This window comes from Oryctolagus cuniculus, chromosome 11 (assembly GCF_964237555.1).
Source record: "Oryctolagus cuniculus chromosome 11, mOryCun1.1, whole genome shotgun sequence".
NCBI classification, from domain to species: Eukaryota; Metazoa; Chordata; class Mammalia; order Lagomorpha; family Leporidae; genus Oryctolagus; species Oryctolagus cuniculus.
Window position 1 is genome coordinate 112,341,572 of NC_091442.1, and position 27,012 is coordinate 112,368,583.

Below are 27,012 nucleotides of genomic sequence, written 5' to 3' on the forward strand. Positions count from 1 at the left end.
ATGTCTGTGAGATTGAGTATCAATAAGTGTTATCCTTTCTCTCTCTGTCTCTCTCTCTCACTGTCCACTATGCCTGTCAAAAAAAAAACATAAGTGTTATGACTTAACAGATATATATATATATAATCATCTGTATGCATACACATAATAGACAATTTTTTTCTTTTTTTCTTTTTTATTTAGTAAATATAAATTTCCAAAGTACAGTTAATGGATTACAATGGCTTCCCCCCTCATAATTTCCCTCCCACTCACACCCCTCCCATCTCCTGCTCCCTCTCCCATTCCATTCACATCAAGATTCATTTTCAATTATCTTTATATACAAAAGATCGATTTAGTATGTATTAAGTAAAGATTTCATCAGTTTGCATCCACACAGAAACACAAAGTGTAAAATACTGTTTCAGTACTAGTTATAGCATTACTTCACATTGGACAACACACTAAGGACAGATCCCACATGAGAAGTAAGTACACAGTGACTCCTGTTGTTGACTTAACAATTTGACACTCTTGTTTTTGGTGTCAGTAATCTCCCTAGGCTCTAGTCATGAGTTGCCAAGGCTACGGAAGCCTTTTGAGTTCGCCGACTTCAATCTCACATAATAGACAATTAAGATGTGGATAGATAGTTTCATGGAGATGGAACAGAGCTAAAGGGAACCAAAGCCAATTAACCCCTCTCAACCTGGATCACACCGAGTCCCATCTGCATTCCTGAATTTCTTTGAGGAGATTGAGATTGAGATTGCGTACATGTCCATACATTTAAGTGAAGATTTATTGAGGTCTTTTTTTTTTTTCCTATTTTGTCTGCTATGATCAGAATTCCTCTGGAAGAGCCATTTGTTCACATTTGATTTGTTATCAGACCTGAACTGTTGGACACTTTGCACTTGATGGAAACTCAGTAAATGATCACTGCCTGACATTTATATTCCTGTACAATATGCAAGCAGTGGGAAAGTTAGCCATTCTTATCAACCAGCATCTGTGGACTATAAGTGAAAAGTGGAAGAGCTAGACTTTGTATTTAGATTTTCTGAAGCCAACTTAAATAGCCTTTCTCCTACATAATTATGGCTCCCAATTGGCAGTCCCATTTTGTAATCATCTGTAATAAGAGTCATCACCGTATACTCTTGAAGACCAACTCTACACCAAGTTACAGAAAAAATAGAGATCAACCGTCAAAAGTATCCCTGCCATCAGAGAGCCCGACATTTATATATGTATGTGTATATATATATATATATATCACAGAAAAATAAAGAAAATTTAATTCATACCTCACAGTAACACTTCTTAGATATTCCTTCTCTTCTCTAAATTTTCTCACATCCTATTACAGCTCTAGATCAACACTGTCCAAAGAATTTTCTGTGATGATAGAAATGTTCTACTTCTGCATGGTTCCATATAGTAGCTAAACGTTATAAATTGATGTAGATGTTCAACTCCCAATGTCTATGTTAGAATTCAATGGATTGGGGCTGGCACTGTGGCTATTGAGCACTTGAAATGTGGCTCGGATAACTGAGGAAATGAAGTACATGTTTAATTCTACTTACTTTAGGTTTACATTTTTTCCCAGAAACCTTTAATTTAAGGTATACAAACTTCATGCATTTCATAAATACAACTTTAGGAACGTAGTGATTCTTCCCACCATACCCGCCCTCCCATCAGCACTCCTACCCTTCTTCCTCCTCCAGGTTTGCATTTCATAATTGTGTGTATCTGGTGGCCACTGTACTAGATGGCACAGATGTAGAGTCTCCCACCCCTCAGTCCTTCAAATTCTTGCTTAAATCCAATTCACTCAACAAAAGAGACCCTGGGAATTGAACACACCAGTCAACAGCTCCCATATCCACTCCCCATAGTTCTCTCTTTCTATCTATGCAGATTCTTGATTCTGCACACAATGTGCTTAGAGATATCTGAAGACAATATAAAAATCCCCAAACAGGTAGGAAAGGAGAAAAGAGCTGAGTGAGAAAAACACAAAATTCTCCTAAGAGGCTAGAGGAAGAGGAAGAAAGAAACATGGGGGAATCCTTAGCAATTCATAAACTATACCTTATTACACTTAACATTTATTACACAAATTACAAAAACACTTATTATTGCAATTGTGCAACACCTCATGAATCCACATTGTCATATGTGCACTTTTTATCTTCACTGTGGAGGGGATGGTTTCAAAAGACCCAGCAGGCAGAGAGTGTGAGCAGAGTCTAGGAAGTCATGAGGAATCAGCCAACAGGCAGAAGGCCAGTTTTCATCAGAAGTAAAGGGTGGCCAGCGCCGCGGCTCACTAGGCTAATCCTCCACCTGTGGCGCCGGCACACCGGGTTCTAGTCCCGGTCGGGGTGCCGGATTCTGTCCCGGTTGCTCCTCTTCCAGTCCAGCTCTCTGCTGTGGCCCGGGAAGGCAGTGGAGGATGGCCCAAGTGCTTGGGCCCTGCACCCGCATGGGAGACCAGGAGAAGCACCTGGCTCCTGGCTTCGGATCAGCGCGATGTTGCTGGCCGCAGCGCACCAGCCGCGGCAGCCATTGGAGGGTGAACCAACGGCAAAGGAAGACAACAACGTGATGAGTTCAATACAATAGAGCATGGACTTAATTCCACTTGAGGACTTAATGCCATTCCCCGACCATAACTAACTTAAATAGCCACAGCATTCAAGGCTGGCATAACTTCTCTGCTAAGCCTGATACAGAGGATGAATGTTTGCCCAGTGACTGCAGGAGAGCTCTGTAATGCAGACGGCAGCACCTTCAGCTCTGACTCTGACTGAGGTGAGGGAGTTGAAGCAACTTGCTCCAGGTACATGCAGGAGAGAGGGGTATGTCCCAAAGGACAATGTGGACATTAATATTAATAATAGAGCAATAGCTGTTTTCTAGTTTAACCTCAACCATCTTCAAGCCCTCTTGCTTCTGAATGCCTTGTGGCAGGGAAAACTATCCTTCTGGGTGGCAAAGTGAAAAGAATGTGGGGGTCCAGAGGGAGGAGCTGAAGGGCAAAGAAGGAATAGAGAGAGAAGAGAAAGGGACAAGACAGTGTGAGGTGGAGCTTTGCATGAGAGTGGAGCAGGAGGAGTCCAATATGAGCACCAATGGCTCTGTGACACCTGCCCGTACACGCACATGTATTCTTTTAACTTATTTGGGGAAGGATAGAAATGTGGAGACAAGGGGCGATGCCCACAAGCAAACGGGTACTAAGGATGGAAGAAAGAACAAAGGAACCACTGCAAAGTCCCAAACAATCAGAGGGTTTTGGGAGAGCTATGAGAAGAATTAAGAGAAGGCAAGTGGCAGGGATGTCTTGAGTGCCAGCGAATAGCTATCCAGAAGCACAGCCAAGATGCAAACCTAGAGAGGCATGTGCTCCTTCTTCATACTCTTGACATGCAGATACTGGGCATGCTAGACTGAGGAGCAGGGTGAGCAACCACCAGCATGTGTCCAGCCTCACTTGTGCGGGCCACTCACAATTGTCACACTCAGAAGTTCTGGCTGTCACTCTGCTGGGCTTTCCAGTGTATTATTTTTGTGTCTCCAGGCAGCAACATTTCTGTCAAATGGTGACGGGATGTCAGGTCAGATTACGCTCGGTGTGATATGAAGAGACAGGTGCTGATGGAAGATGCCACTTCCTTGGTTTGGATGTACACACTCATCACCAGCAATTAATGCCACTCCATTGGCCTTGGAACAGACCTGAATGTGCCAGGCAGGCAGAGAGGAAGCAGTTTCCAGGGCTTCAGATTTATAGCCCATGGGTCTTTGTGCTGTCTGCAGCAATAGCAATAAACAGTAAGACATACAGGAGCCAGAGGAAGGGGATTTACTGCCCTACTAGGGACCAAGTACTGTGTTGGTGGTTCATATATGTTACCTCCATTCAGGAGGGTGACCAAAGCCTTCATCTTTGGCTTGGGAAAACCTGAGTTCAAATTCTGTGTCTCCCATATATTCATGCCTATGAGCAAGTTACTGAACCTTTATGAGTATCAATGTCTTAATGATAAAAAAAAAAAAACGGGTATAGCCACCTTCATGTTTTCTGTAGGTAACTGAGTACTGAAACCAGAAAATGACACAACAACAAAGAAAACCACAGACCAATGTTCCTGATGACCACAGCTGCAAAAATTCTCAAAAAATGTTAACAAATTGAATCCAACAGCACATGAAAAAGACTATTCAATATGGCCAAGTAGAATAAAAGTTGAAAGTGTTTGCTCCAAGATCTGGAACCAACAAGGATGCCCACCCCCACTTCTCTGTTTTTAAAAAGCTTTTTATTTGAGAGTTAGATGATAGATAGCTGATAGAATGAGAGAGGGAGGGAGGGAGGGAGAGAGAGAAAGAGATGCTCCTGTCTTCTGGCTCACGTACCAAATGTCTGCAATAGCCAGACTACACTAGGAACCAGGAACTCAAATGGGGTATCCCATGGGGGTGGCAGAGACCCAGTCATCACAGCCATCATTGCTGACCCCTAGGTTGTGCATTAGCTGGAAGTAGAATTGAACTGGGGCTCAAAGCCAGGCATTCCTGCATGGTATGCAAGCAGCCCAACTGGCATCTTGACGACTGCCTCCCATGTCTGCCCCTTTCAGCTCCTACTCAATACAGTACCAGAAGTTTTAGCCAGGGAAATTAGGCAAGAGAAAGAAAAAAAGGCACATAAAAGAATGGAGAAAGCCATGTTGTCCCTGTTTGCAGATGCTATGGTCATATATATATATATATATATATATATATATATATATATATTTACAGGCAGAGTGGACAGTGAGAGAGAGAGAGAGACAGAGAAAAAGGTCTTCCTTTGCCATTGGTTCACCCTCCAATGGCTGTCACGGCTGGCGCACTAAGCTGATCCGAAGGCAGGAGCCAGGTGCTTATCCTGGTCTCCCATGGGGTGCAGGGCCCAAGCACTTGGGCCATTCTCCACTGCACTCCCAGGCCACAGCAGAGAGTTGGCCTGGAAGAGGGGCAACCGGGACAGAATCTAGCACCCCAACCAGGACTAGAACCCGGTGTGCCGGCGCCACTAGGCGAAGAATTAGCCTATTGAGCCGTGGTGCCAGCCAGTCCCATATATTTTTAAAAAACCCAAAGACTTCCCCAAGAGATTATTAGAACTGATTTTAAAAATTCAGTAGCTGCAGAATAAGCATATACAAATAAGTAGAATTTTTATACAACAATAAAAACTCATTGAAAAGAAATTTTAACTACAAAAATAAATCTGGAAATAATTTTAACAAAGGATGTGAAAGACTTTTACAATGAAAATTATAAAATATTAATGAAAAATGAAGATAAAAAAGGATAGAAAGATCTCCTATGTTCATGGATTGGAAGAAATAATATTGCTAAAATATCATTCCATCAAAGTAATTTACAACTTTAATCCAATCCCCACCAAAATACCGAAGAGATTCTTCCTAGACCTAGAAAAACTCTCCTAAAATTCACAATGTAAGCACAACGACCTTTAACAGCCAATGCAATCTCGAGCAAGAACAAAGCTGGAGGCATCATAATACCTGGTTTCAAGACATATCATGGAGCTGTTTTAACTAAAACCTGGCATAGCAACAAACACATGGGCCAATGGAATAGAATGGGAGTTCAACAAATGAATTCACACATCCACAGCCAATTGATTTCTGACAAAGGTACCCAAAATACACACTGGGGAGGGACAGTTTCTTCAATAAATGGTGCTAGATTGGATAGTCATATGTCTGGGACTGAAAGTTTAACCCCCTCCATCCTCCACCCTACACAAAAATCAACTCAAAATATATCAAATACATAAATATAAGGCCTAAAATTATGTAGTTACTAGTAAAAATATAGGAGAAATGCTTCAAGACATTGATAATTGATAAAGGAAATGAATTCTGGACAAACATTTTGAGATAAAAACCCCCCAAAGCAAAACCAGACAAATAGGATTATATCAAATCAAGCTTCTACATGACAGAAAATAATAATAATAATAACAGAGTGAAGAGAGAAGCAATAGAATGACAGAAAACATTTGCAAATTATTCATCTGACAAAGGACTACTATCTTAAATATAAAGGAAACATAAATAACTCAACAATAAAAATACAATAAAGAAATGGGAAAAACCTCCAAAAATACTTTTCACAAAAGGTAAAAGCACAGGGCAGGAGTTTGGCCTCGCAGTTAAAACGGCAGTTAAGACTCCTCCACGCCAACACTGGAGTGCTTAGGTTTGATGCCCTGGTCTGGCTCCTGCTAATGGAAATGCTGGGAGGCAGAGGTGGCGGCTGAAGTGGCTGGGTTTCTGCCATCCATCTAGGAGATGAGTTCACCAGCCTCTGTGAACATTTCAGGAATGACCCAGTGACTGGGATTGCACTTGCTCTCTCCCTCCCTCCCTCCCTATCTCTCTTTCTCCTACCTTCCTCCCTCCTTCTATTCTTCCCTTCCCTCCACAATAGAATAAGACCTTAAAAAGTAGAAACGTCAATGGCCAACAAATATATGAAGAAATGTTTAATATAATTAGCCATCAGGGAAATACAGATCAAAACCAGTTACAATAACTATTACCAAAGAGACAAAAATAACAAATGTTGATAAGGATGCGAAGAAAAACTGAACGCTTATATGCTGTAAATGGAAATGCAAATTAGTGCAACCATTATGGAGAACAGTAAGGAGGTTCCTCAGCACAGTAAAAACAGATCTACCATAGGATGCAACAATTCCACTGCTGGGCATTTATCCAGGGGAAATGATCAACATATCAAAGGGATATTTGCACCCCCATGTTTATCGCAGCATTCTCATCATAGCCAAGTTATAAAATTAACCTCACTGTCCATTATTGAATGAATGGAAAAGAACAGTGTGGTGTATGTACATAATGGAATATTCAGCCATAAAGAATGAAATCCTGACACTTGCAGCTAGATGCATAGGACTGAAGTTAATTACATTACATGAAATAAGTCATTCACAGAAAGACTAATGCTAAATTGTCCTCTCTCTTGTGCAAATGTTTAGAAAAATGAGTATTAATTTAGGCTAGTGAGTACTAGAGGCTAGAAAGGGTGGGGGAGGGGCAGGACAACAGGTACTGAAACGCAGTGAGACAGACCTAATAGTAGTGCTTCACAACACAGTGGGGAGGTGACAACTCACCCCAGTGTGTCACAATAGGCTCCAAACATGGAGAAGGGGTAGGGAGGTGGGGGTGCTGACTGCCTGATGGCATTGGTCTATATTGTATACAAGTGCTGAAGTGTTGCACTGTCTCCCATAAACTGTACAAATATTGCATGTTAACCAAATACAAAATTTACAAATAGCCTCCTGCTCTGCCAGTCATATAAAAGATTACATCTAATACATAATATTTGATAATAAACAACTATGTTATTAGTAAAACAAATTCACTCCCAGCTGTTCTGCTTCTGATCCAACTTGCTGCTAGTGCACCTGGGAAATCAGGGGAGGATGGCACAGGAGCTTGGACCCCTACCACCATGGGAGACTTGGATGAAGCTCCAGGCTCCTAGTTTTGGCCTGGTCCAGCCCCAGCTGTTGTGGCTATTTGAGGAGTAAACCAGCAGATGGAAGATCTCTCTCTCTCTCTCTTTCTCTCTCTCTCTCTCTCTCTTTCTCTCTCTCTCTCTCTCCTCTAACTCTGCCTTTCAAATGGATAAATTAACCTTTTTAAAAAGATCATGTAAGATAGAATAAAGCCATTCATGTGTTGAACTTACACATATGCAGGATATAGGTGAATACAAACACACACACACACACACGTTTACTGGTAGTAAATGTTTTCTTCACATTCCTGCCTTATGGACTTTATGTTTTATGGAAGAGAGACAAAAATTATGCAACTAAATAGTGACAACATGTAGACAGGAATTAATAGAACCTCTGACACATAGTAAACATGTGATAGATAGCAGAATGTTTTTATCATCCCTATGAAACCCTCTTAGTCCCACTGAGGCACCTGAGGCTGTTGAAATACAAACAATGCAATGTATAGGAGTGAAACTGATATTTTGAGATTTGATTATTGTTTATAGCCCTTGTCTACACTCTTGAGAAACAGTGGTTTTTCTACTCACTACTTGTTGGAGTCTTTGTTTCATGGAGGGTTAACTTGTGACTGTAAAGTAAATTGAAAGTCTGTCACTGTAAAAATTAAAAGTACAAAGAAGGAGGGAGCATGGGAGCGGGGGTATGGAAGATAACATTATACTCCTTTTTTTTTTTTTTTTTTTGACAGGCAGAGTTAGACAGTGAGAGAAAAAGAGACAGAAATAAAGCTTTCCTTCCATTGGTTCACCCCCCAAATGGCTGCTACGGCCGGTGCTGCGCTGATCCAAAGCCAGGAGCCAGGTGCTTCCTCCTTGTCTCCCATGCGGGTGCAGGGCCCAAGTACTTGAGCCATCCTCCACTGCCTTCCCGGGCCACAGCAGAGAGCTGGACTGGAAGAGGAGCAACCAGGATAGAATCCAGTGCCCCATCCGGGACTAGAACCTGGGGTACCGGCGCTGCAGGTGGAATATTAGCCCAGTGAGCTGCGGCATCAGCTAACATTATACCCTTAAAACTGTATATACGAAATACATTGTGGGGAGCAACTCGGACTAGACTAAGTTACTGGAATTAAGACTTATTCTATGCATCTGCTCTCCCACAATATGGCGCTGGGAGAGGAGTAAAAACAACTTTTACACAGCTGCCTCCAGTTCAACCAGTAACCTGCAGGAGCTGATCCTGCTCCTGATTGGAGGAGAGCAGCGTACTCGGCATACGGGTAGCAGAGTTGGGATTGGTGGAAGAGGACTATAAAGGAGGAGAGAGACAACATGCACCAGGAACATCTATCTGAAGGAACACCTGAGCAGCCCCCGAGAGAGCCGGCTGGTGGTGTGCCGCTCCCCCGCGGAAGCGGGGAAAGTGGCAGGGGGAACCGCCCTTCCACGGAGGTGGAAGGGTTGGTAGCCAACCCGGGAAGAACCAGCAGCAAACCCGGGAAGGGCCGAGCAGACAAAAGAACAGCGCAGGGTCCTGTGTCGTTCCTCCATGAAGAGGGGGAGCGATAATATATGAAATATATCCTTTTTAAAATTTAAGATAAATTTAAATAAATTTTAAGAATCACTATGTTCCTAAAGTTGTATATATGATATACATGAAGTTTGTATTCCTTAAATAAAAGGTTTCTGGGGGGAATAATGTAAACATAAAAATATCAAGAAACTTAAATGAAATTATCTTTCATTGCAAAAATTAAAAATAAAAATAGATAACATGCCCAGGAGCCTGAAGCCAGGTTTTTGTTAAGAGCAGAGGTGATGGAAAGCAAGAGGGGTGGGAATAGCACACAGCACCCCTGCTTCCAAGTCAGCTGAAGCCAAGACGTGAGAAGCCACAAGCTCCCAGAGCGCTACTCACAAGGTGCTGTGTTGTCTGAGAGTGTGGACTGACCCAGCACACCTTCATGAAGGTGCTCAACAATCACCTCCCCATGGATACAAACCGCCGCTCTCCACCTGAGTGTGGGACTTCCAGTACTAAATCCAAGACAGCTCTGGGCTGGGACAAGTTGGTCAAAATCACCAGGACCACAGAATTCAATTTCCAAGCCACATCATGAGACTGGAGTGCAGGGAATGCCGACAAATGGAAAGCAAGTAGGAGAGACTTGATGGAGAGCAAGATGTCCAGGCAGCCCTTACTCCAAGCCACAGCCGCTGCTGCTGGAGTCACCACATTTTACCAATTCCTCTGGCAAAGTCAAGGAAAGCAGTAACTGCTGGCCACCGGGTTGAGCACTGCGTAACTGAATGGACATAGATGGCTAATCAATAACTACCCAGATAAACGCCCCTCTTGGGCTGCGTACTATCTGTGCCAAGCTTCCAGCCTTCACAGAGGTTCAGGCTGCACCTGTTACTTCAGAGTAACTAGCCCTGCAAACTGAGAAAGTGCTGAGTCGGGCTTCCAATGCCCCAGTTCAACTCAGAACTCAGGTGCCCTTAACAAGTCACTTAATCTTGAGTTCCAGATTCCTCATTTGCAAGATGGAGATAAATTATTACCCTCATTTTCCTATGATGATAATAGATTCGCTGGAGAATCAAATGAGATGTGTGTGCTTCTGCTTTGCAGTTTTGAATAGTGTTTTCCAAGCTTGGTGCACCTACCTTCAGATATCAACCAAAATTTGTGGGTTCTTTTTTAAGATTTTATTTATTTATGAGAAATGAAGAGAGCGAGAGAGAGAGAGAATCATGCATTCACTGGTTCACTCCCCAAATGACCAAAATGCCTGGGCCTAGGCCAGACTGAAGCCAGGATGGGTCTCCCATGTGGGTGACAGGGGTCCAAGCACTTGGGCCACCTTCCACTGTCTTTCCAGGTGCCTTAGCAGAGAGCTGGATCAGAAGCAGCCAGGTCTGAAACCCGCACTCTGATATGGGATATGAATGCCAGCATGGTAAGTGATGGCTTAACCCACTGCACCACAGCGTGGGCTCCTAACCAAACTTTGAGTCTTGGTTTACTTCCACAAAAGAGAAATTGCTTGACTATGCCTGCTCCTTTCCCGTTCCCTTTATTTCCTATCAAATGCAGTGAAAATCATCACCCTGCATGACCCATGCGGCCCCTGCCCTCTGCCTGCAGGTGTTGGTTTTTAATGTAATTTTAATTTCATACATGAGCATTATAGGAGAAGTCAAATCACTCTGAAGACTTATGAAAAACAGCAGTTCTTACCACTGTCCTTGCCCCTGCCCCAACCTCATCCAACCCTGTCCCCAGAGGCAATCATTTGCAATTCTTCTAGCTGCGTTTTGAACACTCACTTTCATATCTCAAAATAGGATACCTATATCTTTGCAAGGTCATAATCTCCCAGATATGGTTATCAGATACTGGTGCCTCACTTTCAGAGGATAAGAAGCTACCCCATATTGGCACAGATGCTCCTGAACTTAGCATGGGGTCATGTTCTGGTAAACCCATCAACTTTGGATGCAGCTAACATTTTGGATAGCCTAGTGCAGCAATACAGCATGGTGTCTGGTGTTGGCTGTTTTCCCTCACCTCTGGGGGCTGACTGGGAACTGAGCTCACTGCTGCTGCCCAGAATCAGGAAAGAGACTAGCACTGTGCATTAGTAACCCTGGAAAATAATAAAAGTCAAAATTCAATGCCTGGCTTCTATGACTTTTGCAGCATCAAAAAGAAAAAAAAAAGTTGAACCTGCCTAAGTCTGGCACCATCTGTTTTAATGAAGACTGTGGGACACGTTCACAGCTGAGTCAGGTAAGCTACTCCGATTCCATATCCTTTTTTTTTTTTTTTTTTTTTTTTGACAGGCAGAGTGGACAGTGAGAGAGAGAGAGAGACAGAGAAAAAGGTCTTCCTTTGCCGTTGGTTCACCCTCCAATGGCCGCCGCGGCTGGCGCACTGCGCCGATCCAATGGCAGGAGCCAGGTGCTTTTCCTGGTCTCCCATGGGGTGCAGGGCCCAAGCACTTGGGCCATCCTCCACTGCACTCCCTGGCCACAGCAGAGAGCTGGCCTGGAAGAGGGGCAACTGGGACAGAATCCGGCACCCCGACTGGGACTAGAACCTGGTGTGCCAGCGCCGCAAGGCGGAGGATTAGCCTAGTGAGCCACGGCGCCGGCCATCCATATCCTTTCTTATCTAATGTCCCATCTTCCACAGCAGAGCTACCTTTTGTCATCCTGACACACACTCTCCTATGTTCTATCACAAATTCCCAAATTTTAACACTTGTGTAAACCTCCCCCGGACACACTCGGACACCATCATGTTCTTAAGCATCAGCTCCTCAGGGACATTAGAGCTGGAGAACCCACCTCCTGCTCCTCCCTGGGTTACTGTTTCTTAGCTCTCCTGTCTCTGTCTCCTGGGTCCCAGAGGAAGTTTGTAGAGGAAGTAAAGAGCTAAGCATTTATCAGTGCTCACACGGAATCGACTCCTGTAGACACGGAGCTGTAGATTGGATGACACTGTCCTTCAGATTTCAACAGGGATAGTAATTTTGTCTTTCATCCCCCTTTGCTGTTGTGAATTCTGATGATGTTCCAATGTTTGGTTTTTTTGAGGGTGACTTTTTTTTCTTTATAGGAGATTTAAGGATCTTTTCGCCTCCAGAGTTCAAAAATGCCATGATTTGCCTTTGTGTTCATTTTGCTCATCCATTAGGCTGCATACTTGGTCTGGAAACTCATGCCTTCTCAGTTCTGGAAACTTTCCTCTTTTCTCTCTCTCTCTCTCTCTCCCTCCCTCTCTCCCTATCTCTATCTCTATCTCTCTCTCTATCTCTACCATATATTATAGCTTTCCCTCCTGTGCTATTCTATATTCTCTCTTCCTAGAACTTCTATTCATTTCCATTGATATTTTGCAAGTCTAACTTCAAGTTTATTATTTGTGCTTGCCATTAAGTTTTAATTCTATTGCCATCATTATCATTTCCAAGAGTCCTTTTTTTTTTTTTTTTTGCTTTCTGAATGATCCTTTTTTATAGCTTCCTATTTTTTTTTTCATGTGGACACAGTATCCCCCACCACCACCACCACCTGCATGAGAATTTAGTTTTCTTCTACTCCATATTAAGACAGTAAGCCATTAAACAGTTGGTTGGAAGCTTCCTTTGGATAGGGCAAATGCTAATTGGCCAGGCTCATGTGCTTGCCACTTGGTCAGGAGACCTTGACAGCGGCATATTTACATATTTCTCTCAGGCAGCCCACACTCCCAAGGAGAATTGTTGCATCTCCTGCTTGCAGGAGCAGAACACTTTGCGGTCAGGATCCAGGATCCGAGGTGCCGAGAGAGTCAGAAGTCAGAATAGGACCAGAGCCCATCATGCCCATTCCCCCTGAAGCCCCCGTGTTAACTCCCGGTGCCTGCTGCTCCTGCTCAGCCTCATGACCAAAAGGGCCAAAAGCCCCCACTTCACTCCCTGTTGCCATCACCAGAGTGCAAACACAGCTCTCCTGCCCCATAGGGAGAGGGGTGAGGTGAAATCCTTCTTCCATATATTTTCTTTTTGAAAAAAAAAAATATTTATTTATTTGAAAAGGAGAATGAGAGAGAGAGAGAGAGAGAGAGAGAGAGAGAGAGAGTGTTCTTCTATCTCCTGGTTCACCCCCAGCCGGGCTAGGCCAAAGCCAGGAGCCAGAAACTTCATTTGGGTCTCTGCATAGGTGGCAGGGGCCCAAGTACTTGGGTCGCCTTCTACTGTTTTCCCAGGCACGTTACCAAGGGAGTTGGATTGGAAGTGGAGTAGCCAGGACTCAAATGGGCGCTCATATGGGCTTAACACTGGCTCCTCCTCCGGGTATGTTCAGTCACTCCTGTCTCCAGCCCTGCACTCTCCACCTATTTATGTGGACCGGGGCCCTCCTGCTGGGCCCTCCTGACTGCTGGATCTGTTTGCAGTTCACCTTGGCTTTCTTGGATCCTCCTGACTCTCAGCTGCCCACAGGGCTTTCTTTTTCTATTTCTGTTGGTAGGTTTAAACTTTGAAAAATGTCCCCCTACTACGAGTTGAATCGGGTCACAGGAGGAAACAAATAAAAAGTATGTTCAGTGAACCATCTTCACCCCGATTTCTCATGAAGTCTGGAATCATCAACTGTGCTGGTGCCCAGAGCCCCAGAGCTGCTACAGCCCACGAAGCAGCTGGCAAGGGCAGTGTGGGGCACAGCTGCCGCCTGCAGGAGGAAAAACACGGCCAGAGATCTCAGGCTCCATGATGGGGACCTCCTCAAGGGTCTCCAATGGATTTGATCTGGAGTTACAGGTCTGAATTTCAAATGTACTGTTCAGTAGTCACACGTCTTAGGAGAATAATTTGGTATCTGAATCTTAGTTTTTTCACCTTTAAAATGGGAATCGAAGTGGACATCTACACACTTGTGCTGGCTGATGAGCTATATTTTAGCAATTTCAATAAATGCTCCTTGAATCTGACTGCAGGCTCATTTCTGTGACTCTTTCCCTTCTCAGCCAGTCCTATGGTGGCACAGCTCCTAGGAGGATACTTCTCACTCCTCATGCGCACCTCATTTTTACAACCTATCTTACATGTTAAAATAGTTAGTGAGTGGCTGTTTTGCCTGGAGGTTAAGATGAATGTGTCCCGTATCACAGAACCTGTGTTCAATACCCGGTTCTGGATCCACCTGCGAGGGGTCAGTTAAGTAAGTCCCTGCTACCCACACGGAACAGTTAGATGAGTCCCTGACTTCTGACTTCAGCTCAGTCTTAGCCATTGCTGGCACCTGGGCAGTAAACCAGCACTGGGGAGCTCACTCTTGTCTGTCTGTCTAATAGAAAAATATTTAATTAAATAAAACAGTAAAACAGCTAGTCCATAGAGATTAATTTTCAATATGACTGAAGTAGGATTTTTTTCAGTTTGACATTTTTTTTCCTGGAACTAATTCTCAAAGAAAGTAATACACGTTTCCTTGCCTTTGTAAACAGGTGAGTTGGAACAGTTATACTTTTCCTGGGTATACTTAAGTTCTTTGTTCAATCCTTGTGTATTGTGTTTGATTTTATAATGTTTTCCTTTGCAAAATTAAAAATGTTATTTTCATATTGCAAATTCAATATTATGCCAATGGATAGAAGTAAAAATTGCCAATTAACAACAACAAACATCCCACCAACACAGAGACAATCGGAACCTTCACAGCATACACACATACACCCCCAAAAGGCTGAAAGAAAATGAGTGATGTATTTAGCTACATACAAATTTAAAGACCCTTCATGTCAAAATCTATGTAAACAGAATTAAAAGCAAAGAGTGAACTAACAAAATATTTGCCACAACAGATTAATAGGGTTATTATCTTAAATATGTAATTATTCCTTGCTTTTTAATCTCATCTCTCTGGTCAGACTTTGAGCCTCTTGAAGACAAAGCAGATGTCTGCGGTGTTGTAGTGACTCTTATTTCAGGGCCATCTGACCCATCCTTTCCTAACTGAATGGGTTGCATTGAAGAAACCTGTCTGAGGAGTTCACTCTAGTTCTGTGCACAGTGTCTCATGCAAAATTAATGTTCAATAAATATTTGTCAGATGGATGAGTGTGTAGAGAATAAAAAGTCATTTCTTTCCTATGAAATTCTGCTGTTATATATTAGATTTCTGTAAATAATAGAGCCAGGAGTCCCTCTTGACCTCTTTGCCCCACTATTGGCTGTTTTATCTGCTGCTGTCACTACATCTCCCCTTCTTCCAGTGTGCGGTTCCTAATCTCTAGGACACAGGAAATCAGAACACTCTGGTGTAGCAGGCATTTTGCCTGGTGATAGGGATCCAGAAACCAACACAATCCTCAGGTCCTTAAATAACTCTCTCTCTCGGGAGGGGAGCTGGGACACGGCTCAAGCAATTGTGATCGATTTAATAAGCACCACAGTAGAGGGCTATGCATGGTGATGAGCATGATCAGAAGTCAGGTGGATGAACCTGGCCTGTGACAAACAGCATTACACCTTCCACCAAGCACTAGGACTTCAAACTGAGGCTGAAGGGGGATGGTGGTAATATTTTTATTTTTAAAGATGACCATGTAGGCCCAAAGTGCTGATCTGAATGACTGACAAATGGAAGAAAAAAAAAAAAAGCTTTGCTTGCTGGTCACTTGCAACATCCCCAGCAAGCTGGCAGGCCCTTCGTGCAAGTGTGACAGCTAATGATCTTTCCAATAGTCCCTCGGCAGAAGAGGAAGCCCAAGAAGATAGCGATGTGATCGATTATCCTCCAGCCAATCAAAGGAGGTTTCAGGATTCCAACTCAGCTTTGTCTGTCCCCAAAGCTCATGTGCGCCTTTGTTTATTTTGGTGGAGAGGGGAGTCCTTAGAGGTCTATTCCTACCCAGCTCAGACGTGCATTGAAAGGAAGTGGATCTAAGGACAATTCAAGTTCATTCAAATTTCATCTTTTGCTCCTGCACAGGGGTAGGGCACACAGAGCAGGTAGAATGCTGTTGGGTGGGACGCGTGTAGCCATGACCCTCTTGGCAGCTTCGCACACACACAAATTTGTCTTCCAGTAGAGAGAAGACCTGAGCCTCAGGTTTCCCACTGAGGGCAAGCTGACATTGATGTTGGAAGCTCCTTTCCTGCTAAGGCTCTGGGGAAACCCAATATTTAATGACTCCTCTGATTCCGAGGTGCTGCTAATCTATTATTGTCCTCAACATGACACTGGGACTGTTTGTGTGTTTTTTCAGAAATTGGCTGCATTGATTTCTGCCCAATGTTAAACATTGCCCAGCTGCCTGAGAGGCACTGAGGCGAAAGATGACAAGAGCCATGAAAGACAGAGTGGGGTTTTTCTAGACAGCAGCCTTGGAGGAGCTGCAGAAAGTCTATCCAGATACCCCTTCCCTCCTATGGCCTGACACAATGCCCCTGACTCCACTACTAGCATCAGAGAATTCCCAGGACTGGAGGAGCCTGTGGAACCATACAAACACCTTGGGCAGCGATGGTAAGTCAAGTGAGACCCAGCAGAGGAAGTGCCTTCCTCAGAAGTACTGACAGTGTTTCAGTCCTTTAGACCCAATGCTAGGCACCAATAAGTCCCTCACTAAATGCTTCTGTATTTACTGATTGCACCTTAGAGCCAGATTGTGGAAGGTTAGAATTAGGACACCATGTTGGGAAGGGACCAGTTGCAGGAAGGTCTAGGAGGCAAAGTGAGAGCAAGTTGCAGGAACAGGAAATGTGAAGCTGAGTACAGGGTGCTCATAGGGGGAAGTAATGAGAGACTGGCCACAAAGATAGATCAGGGTGACGTGGTAGGAGTCCTACAAACCAGAGCTGTCCAACGGTACGCAACAGCATAGCACAGCTGCCTCTGTTCTGTCATTTGGAAGCTCCGGGCCATTTCCTCGCAATGGCATGAGGGACTCAATTCCTCTCCTCTCAAAATCTGCCACCTTCCTTGAATACAGCAATGTTCATTTGGCGAATATTCACTGAGTGCCTACAACATGTCAGGTGCTGGGCTAGGTTCTGGAAATTCACCAGGGAATGAGACAAACGAGGTTCCTGCCCTTAATAAAACTTACATTCCCTTGGGATACAGCATGGTAAACACGAGTAACTGAGCAACTGCATAATTACAGACGCTCTGAAGAAAAGACACAGTATGATGCGACTGGAAGCAAGTTGTAAGAAGAGCTTCAAATGTACTTTAAATGGCATCTCTGAGGAAGGGACATTTCTGCTGAGATCTAACAGGAAAATGAGATGCAGCCTGCTCTGCAGAATGATGGGAGCCACTGGGCTCAACTAGACAAAGTGACAAGTGCAAGAGTCCAGAAATAAAAGAATGAGACAAAAATCAGAACTGACCAAGGCACACTCCATCACATCCTAGGTATTGAGAGCAGTCTTCTCAATATCTAGGTTAAACTCAACAGTTCTCAAACTTGAAATAGCACTCGAATCACCCAGGGAGTCTGTTAAAATGTGCATTCTTGGGGCAGGTGTTGTGGGGCAACAGGTTAAGCTGCCACTTGGGATGCTGGCATCCAAAATCGGAGTGCCTGGGATCAAGCCCTGCCCACTTGTTTGACCCGTCTTCCTGCTAATGCCCCTGGGAAGGCAGCAGTCGATAGCTCAAGTATGTGGGTTTCTGCCATCTGAGTGGGAGACCCAGAGGGAGGTCCTGGCTCCTGACTCTGGCCTGGCACAGCTGTTGCAGGCACTTGGGGAGTGAATCAATGGATGGAAGAACTTTGTTTCTCCCTCTCTGTCATTATGCTCTTGAAATACTTTTTTTTTTGAAATGCACATTCTTGGGCTTCATTCTATGAGATTTGGAGCATTTTAGATAAACATGTTAGCTTGTTTTAGTGCAAGTCATCCTCAGAACAATTTCTGGAGAACCATGGAATTAAAAGGAGGGCTGCAGTTGAGCACAGAGGGGCATGAGGGGGTGGGGATTAGGCTGGAGAGTGAATCAGAGGGAAGAGGTTAGCACATACCACCAGTGTGCTATCTCTGCCTTGTCGTGCTTGGACCTGGCATCTCTGTGCTCACAAGGGCAAGCTGAGGCATAACGACAGCAGTGATTGCTAAGGAACTTGATTCTGGGGGATCCTGGAATCCCTGGAGACATCAGGATGGAGAATTGTTATGGGATGAAAGGAAATCTCTGCTAATAGGGGCCTGGTAATAGTCATCCCACCCACAATTCCTTCCAACCCATCCTCTTTGAGGTTCAGTTTGGAAGACAACTCCTGGCTCTCCTAGGAGGGTGAGGAGTTAAACATAACACATTTTCAGCAGGCTGGAGGTCCCACGGGAGCAGCTGGATGTCATTGTTAGAAGAGTGTGGGCTGTGGAGGAGCTCTTCAAAATAGGACAAAGTCAGTGGCAAAACAATTGGCTGCATCATTCCAAACTCATTCCAAACCCATCTGAGCAAATTACACAGAAAGCAAGCAAGAGTCATTATGATTTATATAAATATACGTTGCAGATTTCATTAAGATTAACTCAGCTTTGCAGTTATCACTTGCTGAGTTGTTTGCCTGGCCCTTAATCTTCATTTGCAAATGTTCATTAGCCTCATAAAGAACTCTTGGTGGCCAGAAGCAAACTCAACCTTCACCTTGCTTTCTTCTCACCAGGGCTGCCCAGGACATGTCTACCAGGGGCTTCATCCTGGATGAAACCTCAAAAAAGACCCTTTCAAAGCATCTGATGGCAAAAGAGATCCAGACACATCTGTGTAAAAACTGTCTTCAAGCCAGAGCCACTCATGGGGCCTCACACAGGGTGAAGAACCGTGTCTTTCTGTTGTGCATTTCCCACCTACAAATAGACACCCGGGCAGGGATGCTCAGAGGTGATAAGTCTCTACGTCAGTTGAGCAGTCATTCAATGATTCAATTAAATCCATTTATTAAGCTGTAAGTTGCAAGCAGTGAAAGGCCTTGGGTAGAAAGATGAAGAAATCAGAAGACTAAAATGCTTTGCCATAAAGGAATTTACTAGAGTTTAGAAACTCATATATCAACAGGTTTCTAAGTTGGTGATGGTAATAGGGGTTGTGAAGAAATCATAATAATACCCCATGTGATGGGGGTCTTGTATTTTATTCAGCAAGCTGGAGGTTTTCAAGTGTTCTAGACACTTCATCTTTTATCTTTCCAAATGAGGTCTTAGGTAGAGATTCACACACTTGTTGGAGTGACCTTTCTAAAATGTCAGGTTGGCTATGTCACTCCCCAGCTCAGGAGAAGGGTACAAAAACTTTTTTTTTCTTTTTGACAGGCAGAGTGGACAGTGAGAGAGAGAGAGAGAAAGAAAGGTCTTCCTTTGCCGTTGGTTCACCCTCCAATGGCCACCGCGGCCGGCACACTGCAGCCGGCGCACCGCACTGATCCGATGGCAGGAGCCAGGTACTTATCCTGGTCTCCCATGGGGTGCAGGGCCCAAGCACTTGGGCCATCCTCCACTGCACTCTGTGGCCACAGCAGAGAGCTGGCCTGGAAGAGGGGCAACCGGGACAGAATCTGGCGCCCCGACCGGGACTAGAACCCGGTGTGCCGGTGCCGCAAGGCGGAGGATTAGCCTAGTGAGCCGCGGCGCCGGCCCAAAAACTTTTTTGTAAAAGGCCAGTTGGTATCTGTTTTTGATTTTGTGAGCCAGACAATTTCTGTGGCAACTACACAGCCTTGCCCTTGCAGTGCTCATAAACCAGACACAATAAGTAGATGAATAGCCTTGGCATTGTTGCAATAAAATTGGCATTTACCAAAACAAGCAGTTGGCTAGTTTGGGCCCATGGCATAGCCTGCCGTTGTGTTAGAATCACTCAGACCTTTCTCATTGTTAACCCAGCACCCAGCTCACCTCTCCATCCCACCCCTCTGCACCAGCCACACCTGTAGCCTGAAAATGCCATGTTCCTTCACAGCACCACGTCTTGGCGCATGCCAGTCAGCATACGTGACTTGTCCTTCCTTTCACCTTCAATGAAATTCCTATTTATTCTTTGTATTCTAGCACAATGTTCTCCTAATTTCATGTTGTAAATTTTTCTATAATATTTGTCTATTTAGAAATACTGATTTGCATGTGTATCTAACCCAGCAGAACATGAATTCCTTAAAAGCAGGGGCCATATCATTACTACTCTCTGAATACCTGCTCCCAGCACTAAGGAGTATTTGATGACTATAACACAACCCCCAAGAAATGGTGGAGGAGGCGCTACACTAAAAGGAGACACAGTGCCACCGTGGGTTCTGCTCAGTCAGAAGGGTCATGGCCCATTGAAAGGAGCTATCACTACTTGACCCAGATAAAGCCTACAACCTCTAATTTCTAGCTCTGGAACCGAGACAACTGCTGTCTCTTGGGAGAACCTGCCTCTTTCCAAATTCCTCTTCTGTTCCTGTCTCCCTCCATTTCTTCTTTGATGCTTCCTTCCCTACCACATCCTAACTCCTCAAACAATGGGCACAGAATTATGAGGGGCTATTCCAATGCTTTGATATGCTCAATGAAATTTTTGGATTAAAATCACTTATTCAGCACATAGTTTTGAGCATCTTTTGTGTATTGAGGACATACTTTTAAACGAGGTAGCTATAGCCCAAACTCAAAAAATTTAAAGATTACTGGGGGAGGGGAGACAGGGAAGCAAATGAATGGGTACTTAGACTACAGATTGGTAAATGTTACTGCAGAAGGTGGGAGTGATAGAAGAGCTTCAAACCCAGAGCCAGTGTGGTGGGGAGGCAGAAAGGTAATCTTTCCTCTTTTTAAGATTTATGTATGTATTTGAAAGTCAGAGTAACACAGAGAGAGGAGAGGCAGAGAGAGAGAGAGAGAGAGAGGGGGGTCTTCCATCTGCTGGTTCGCTCCCCAATTGGCCACAATGGCCAGAGCTGTGCTGATCCAAAGCCAGGAGCCAGGAGCTTCTTCTGGGTTTCTCATGTGGGTACAGGGACCCAAGCACTTGGGCCATCTTCTGCTGCTTTCCCAGCTCGTAGCAGAGAGCTGGATGGGAAGTGGAGCAGTCAGGACTCGAACCGGCACCCATATGGATGCCAGCACTGCAGGCAGCAGCTTACCCGCTATGCCACAGCGCCGGCCCCAAAATCCTTCCTTCTTAGACTAAGTGAAATAAGAGGCATGGCATGGACTGGTCTTACTTGACAGGAGTAGGCCAAGTGAATGGGGCAAAAAACATTTCAGGCATACAGGATAGAAAAGGCAAAGACCTTAGTGTGAAAAAGAGCATGAATTCAGGGGGACAGAGAGTCATTTGGTCTTAGATAAAGCTGTATCACACTCGAAGTTTGTAGACAGTTTCATGAGAGCTGACATCACTAATCCTGGGGAAGAATCTGGTGAGCAGGGAGCCCAGCAAAAGTTTCAGGAGGCGGCAACTTGGAGCCACTCATGTAGAAATAATGGAGCTCCTGCCAACCTAGATTAAAGCATGACTGGGCTATCTCCTAAGCAAAGAGCCATCAGTCCGTGCCTTCTGCAAATATAAACAAGCCCCTGTAATGTGGAAGAAGACACACTGAAGACACAGAAATGGACAGGCAGGTTCTCAGAAGCCCATCAGTCAGGCTGAGGGTTGGGGTGGGGGCCTAGGCAGAGGCACTGAAGGAACTTTTGGAAAGCGAGAATCAATAAGAATAGAAAAGAGTACAAGAATACCTTGAGCAATGGAAATCAGGGTAGAGAGCTCAAATCCAGACACCACTGATGGTGCCCTGGAAGCCAGCACTCTTCTGTTTATTCTGCCCGACTTGGATGCCACTGGCTCTGCAAGTCATTGCGGATGTTGCCTGGGTCTATGGGCCAAAAGCCCTGAAGGAGAGGACAGCTTGTTTGGCCGGTTGAGAAGTCCCAAGTCTCCAAACATTCTGAGGTCCTTTTTGCCAGTAATGCATCTTCCCTCTCTTTCAACACAGGGCTTCCATTCCTCTTTAGAAATGAAAACACCACAGCCAAGTCCTTTTCACTGGGCTTCTTTCGAGCTTCCTTCTTTTAAGCTTCAATAGCCTCTCCATGAACAACTCACAGAACCTTGTTCTGAGCATTTTGGGTTCTGGGTTTAGAGACCATGAGCCTCCCATACCAAGAGCAGATAACAAAGACTGCCTTTGGGGCAAGATTTACATATCCAACAGCCCAGCCTCTCACTCCTCTCCTCCATTCAAGACAAGAGGGTCTGCAGAAGCCCTGATCTCCCAATTGTCCCATAGCCAGGAGGTAGGGAGATAAAACTGCTGTGCAGAGGACCCAAGGGAAGACCAAACTAGGGCTGCCTGACTCTTATCAAAAGGAAAAGTGGTTACAGCACTTTTATTGTTTTTAAAAGAAGTAATGCAGGAAAAAAACTCGGAATATGAAATTAAATTTGCCAAAAATGCTGAGACTTGGTCCTTGGAGAAACATTATCTCTACTGCATAGTGAAACACATCAACTCTGGGGTCGTCTGGCAATTACTGCACGGCAGAGGCTCCATTTGTTCTTGCGTAGACAATATTATCTGGCACAAAAATAGGGATGGTCGGTACAAGTTTTTGTAGACACAATTCCATATTGTAAGAAAGTGCTGCTGGGGGCTCTTCGTCCATATATAGTCAACATCCTGTTTTGCATGACAGTCAATAAGGGGACAGGACCAGTCCCCATCGCCTAACGAGTGGGGCTTGTCAAACATCTTGGGAAGGGGTAAAGACATCAGGCATCTTCCAGTGTTAGAAGATGGTTAAAAGTAAAAGAGGCAAGGACCGGCACTATAGCACAGTGGGTGAAGCCGCTCCCTGCAATGCCAGCATCCCATATGGGTGCCAGTTCTAGTACCAGCTACTCCACTTCCAACCCAGCTCTCTGCTATGGCCTGGGAACACAGTAGAAGATGGCCCAAGTCCTCAGGCCCCTCTACCTGTGTAGGAGACCTGGAGGAAACTCCTGGCTCCCGGCTTTGGATCGGTGTAGCTCCAGCCATTATAGCCATTTGGGGAGTGAACCAGTGGATGGAAGACCTCCCTCCCGACCTCCCTCCCTCTGTCTGTCTGTCTGTCTCTCTCTCTCTCTCTCTCCCTCCCTCCCTCCACCTCTGCCTCTGCTTCTCTGTAACTCTGCCTTCAAATAAATAAATAAATAAATATTTTTTAAAAGTAAAAGAGATGATCTCTGGTAGGTTATTCCTTTTCCTTTCACAGATTGGCATTTCTCAAAGTTTGAGCTAGAGAATTTGTGAGAAAAACTGAAATGTATTTATATAACATATCTTTTAAAGACCCATAAATTCAGCTCTATTTCCGCCACCCCCCAGATGAATTTTTCTTATGTTAGTAAATATTTTCACACACACCCCTTTGCCTATATAAACACAGGCTTGGTCACTTATCCAAATCCACAGTAATTCATTCAGAAGAATAGCACATGGAGCCTCCAGCAATGACAAACAAATGTCAAACATTGTTAAGGGGAGAGTATGCAGATCTTGAAAGCTGCTGCTGCCTTGGCAGAAAGCAAAACAGAGAGCAAGGACCTAGCAGCCCTTTCACCAGCTCAGTTCACTGCGCCTCTGTGAAATGGTAGGTACTGACAACTGGAGTGCATTCTACCAGTGAGTACTCTAGGTCACCCATTTTCTCTTGTCTAATAGTACCCAGGACTTCACTGCCTTCAAACCAGCCAGACTGGACAACCTATACCAGAATTCCACCCCAGGAGTTTAATACACGTCACTATTTCTGGGACCACAGATTGTATCCATCAGAGCCTTGTTGCACATGACCGGGCTACTTCTTTAACAATTTTTTTAGAGTTAATCTAGGTGATTATCAGGGGAATTGAGCAGACTATGATATTGGCTCCAAGAATGACTTCTTAATTAACACTGCAAAAGTGGCCACCAAGGGAACTATCCCCTCTACCACAACAAGAAGGCTGGCATCTAGCACCGCAGAGACTCAGTCCCAGGGTCATGGCAAGACTGCAAGGTCATTAACAGAAACAGAATGTCTTCTGTTTCATAGCCTTTCCTGCCTAGCCATGATACAAGTCTTGCCAAGTGTATCTGATTACAAAACCAAACTTATATCCAAAATCTTAGCAATAGGAGAGCCCAGGAAACACCACTTTTAGTATTTCGGTGTCTTCAGCACAAAATAGTTGAAGGAAGTTGCCAGAGAGAAAGCCATTCTACAGTATTCACTTTCCCACCACCATTCTCTCCATCCAAGTTCTTAAATTATGAGTCAATGAGCCAAGTCGTTGTTGAGATGTTATTGTGCACAAAGCACCTTAGAGGGTACAGAGATGTATGAGGTGTGTCTAAAGTATGATGTTTGTGGATTCAAAAGCTATCTGAGTTAATGAACTGGGATTAATAGCCACCTTCAAAGGGAACCCTCTGCAGATCACACATGGAAACATGGTACAATCTTGCCTTTTCTCAACACCCTATTAGGAACAGTCATGAGTGTACTCTACATCAGTGTACACTCACTCACGTGTACACTGGGAGATCAGGCTTGTGACACTACAGCCGTACCTGTCAGGGTGTTAGCCCATGTTCTTGTGTGTCAGGCACTGTGCTGTAGTCTTCACATACATTAGCTTGCCTCAGCTGTACACCAAATCACACTACCAAGTAGATGCTATTCTCATTTCTGTTTTATTGTATGAAACAGAAGTAACTTCCCCCGTAACATGCTTTCTAAGTATCAGCTAAGAAATAAAAACTGTGGCTTAAAAGATCATTCCCTTCCCACAATGTTACATTCTTTTCATGAGGTAAGGGAATAGAGTTTTCTTCTTGCCTGCTAGTCTACTGTGTCTCTCAGGCTTGGTTTCCACTGACTTTCAACTGACTCAAGATGGGGGTCCTCTCCTGGTACACAAAGATACTTTTTTTTTTTTTGGACAGGCAGAGTGGACAGTGAGAGAGAGAGACACAGAGAGAAAGGTCTTCCTTTTGCTGTTGGTTCACCCTCCAATGGCCGCCACGGTTGGCGCGCTGCGGCTGGCGCACCACGCTGATCCGATGGCAGGAGCCAGGCACTTATCCTGGTCTCCCATGTGGGTGCAGGGCCCAAGGACTTGGGCCATCCTCCACTGCACTCCCTGGCCACAGCAGAGAGCTGGCCTGGAAGAGGGGCAACCGGGACAGGATCCGGCACCCTGACGGGGACTAGAACCCAGTGTGCTGGCGCCGCAAGGCGGAGGATTAGCCTAGTGAGCCGTGGCACCAGCCACAAAGATACATTTGAGATGGCTGTTCTTGGGGCCGGCACTGTGGTACAGCAGGTTAAGCTGCCAACTGCAGCACTGGCATCCCATAGGAGCACCAGTTTGAGTCCACTTCTGATCCAACTCCCCGTTAATGCACCTGGGCGAACAGCGGAGGATGGCCCAAGTGCTTGGGCCCCTGATACCCATGTGAGAGACCCAGATGACACTCCTGGCTCCTGGCTTTGGTCTGGCCCAGTCCTGGTCACTGTGGTCATTTGGGGAGTGAACCAGCTGTTGGAAGATCTCTCTTCTTTCTATCTCTCTCTGCATCTCCCTCTCTTGCTATAACTCTTTCAAATAAAATAAATAAATCTTCAAAAAAAAAAAAAAAGAGAGAGAGAGATGGCTGCTTTTACTGAAGAAATGCAAGAGAACATGCCAGTCTTAGAGGCAGCAGCAGTGTTCTGAATCATGGATTATTATTTGAGTATACCCACAGCTTCCCTGGGTGACTGCCTGAGAAAGGGACTCTAATCAACCATGTGTAACCCTTCATGGTAAATATAATCAGTAGCATCTGGATATATAAGGTGAAGTGTTTATATGAAATGTAGGCATGATATTTAATTATTACATATTGATAATATTTTGGGCCTCGTCTCATTTATATGTAATTTGTTCCTTTCTTCATGTTCTTCCTTTTATGCACTATAACCCTGGGGTCTAATACATGAGCCCATTTTAGTTTTGATTCCTGTTCAGCCACTTATTAATCACAGGGGTTTGAACTACACACTTAATTCCTTCTTAAACCTCATTTTTCTCATAAGTAAACTGATGATGGTAATAATACTTACCTTACAAGGTTATTCATAGAATGGTTAAACAAATTAAACCTGATAATCCTATGAAAGCATTGATATACTCTCTGGTACACAGCAAAGACTGAATAAATGCAAGATAATATTTATTATTTAGCATGTGCAAAAATCTGTACTAGAAGCCCTGAACACTCTTATCTTTTCTAGTTCTGCGTTTACCGAGTACTGAAATCATACAATATTTCTAATGTAATTTCAGCCTTCGAGGAGCTCACTGTGTGATGGAAAAGACTGACCTATTAAAAAAAAAATCAGTGGAATTCAGACCAGGGCACCAGCCACGATACATCTCTATCCTGCAGATATGGAATTGAGTGGTTGGCTCTGCTTGACTACGCTATCCAAGAAGCCTTCAGGAAGTGATATTTGTGGTAACTGTAAAAAGATGATTTCCAGAAAGTGGAAACAAAGGGAATTCCATGCAAAAAAAATAAAGCAAATTGTCACAAAGGGCACCACAGGTAACGGGGCAAGTCTCAAATTCACGGTGGGAGGTAGATGGCTTTCAAGCATATCAGGAATCACCATAATCAAGCACATACAACGTCAGCCAACACTGATGCGTACCACGTGAACCACAGCATTCCACGCGGCCCCCTCACTACCCAGGGTCACATCCCAGGAAGGGTCTCACTGCAAGAGGTAGTCAATGGCAAGTTTTCCCAGACTTCCTACTGAAACCTGTGAAGGAACAGGAATGCAACTGACTCCAAGGATTCCTAAGATTCTTTAAAGCTGGCATCCCTCTCCCCAGCATCTCACAGTATAGAAACCACCAGTCATCCGTCCC

The 27,012-nt window shown here is 44.5% G+C and overlaps 1 long non-coding RNA gene across 1 annotated transcript in view; it reads right to left on the bottom strand.

Annotated features, from left to right (window-relative positions):
• The window catches only part of LOC138844427 (uncharacterized), a 51,331-nt gene that overhangs the window by 15,602 nt on the left and 8,717 nt on the right, over positions 1-27,012 (bottom strand). The window lies entirely within an intron of this gene.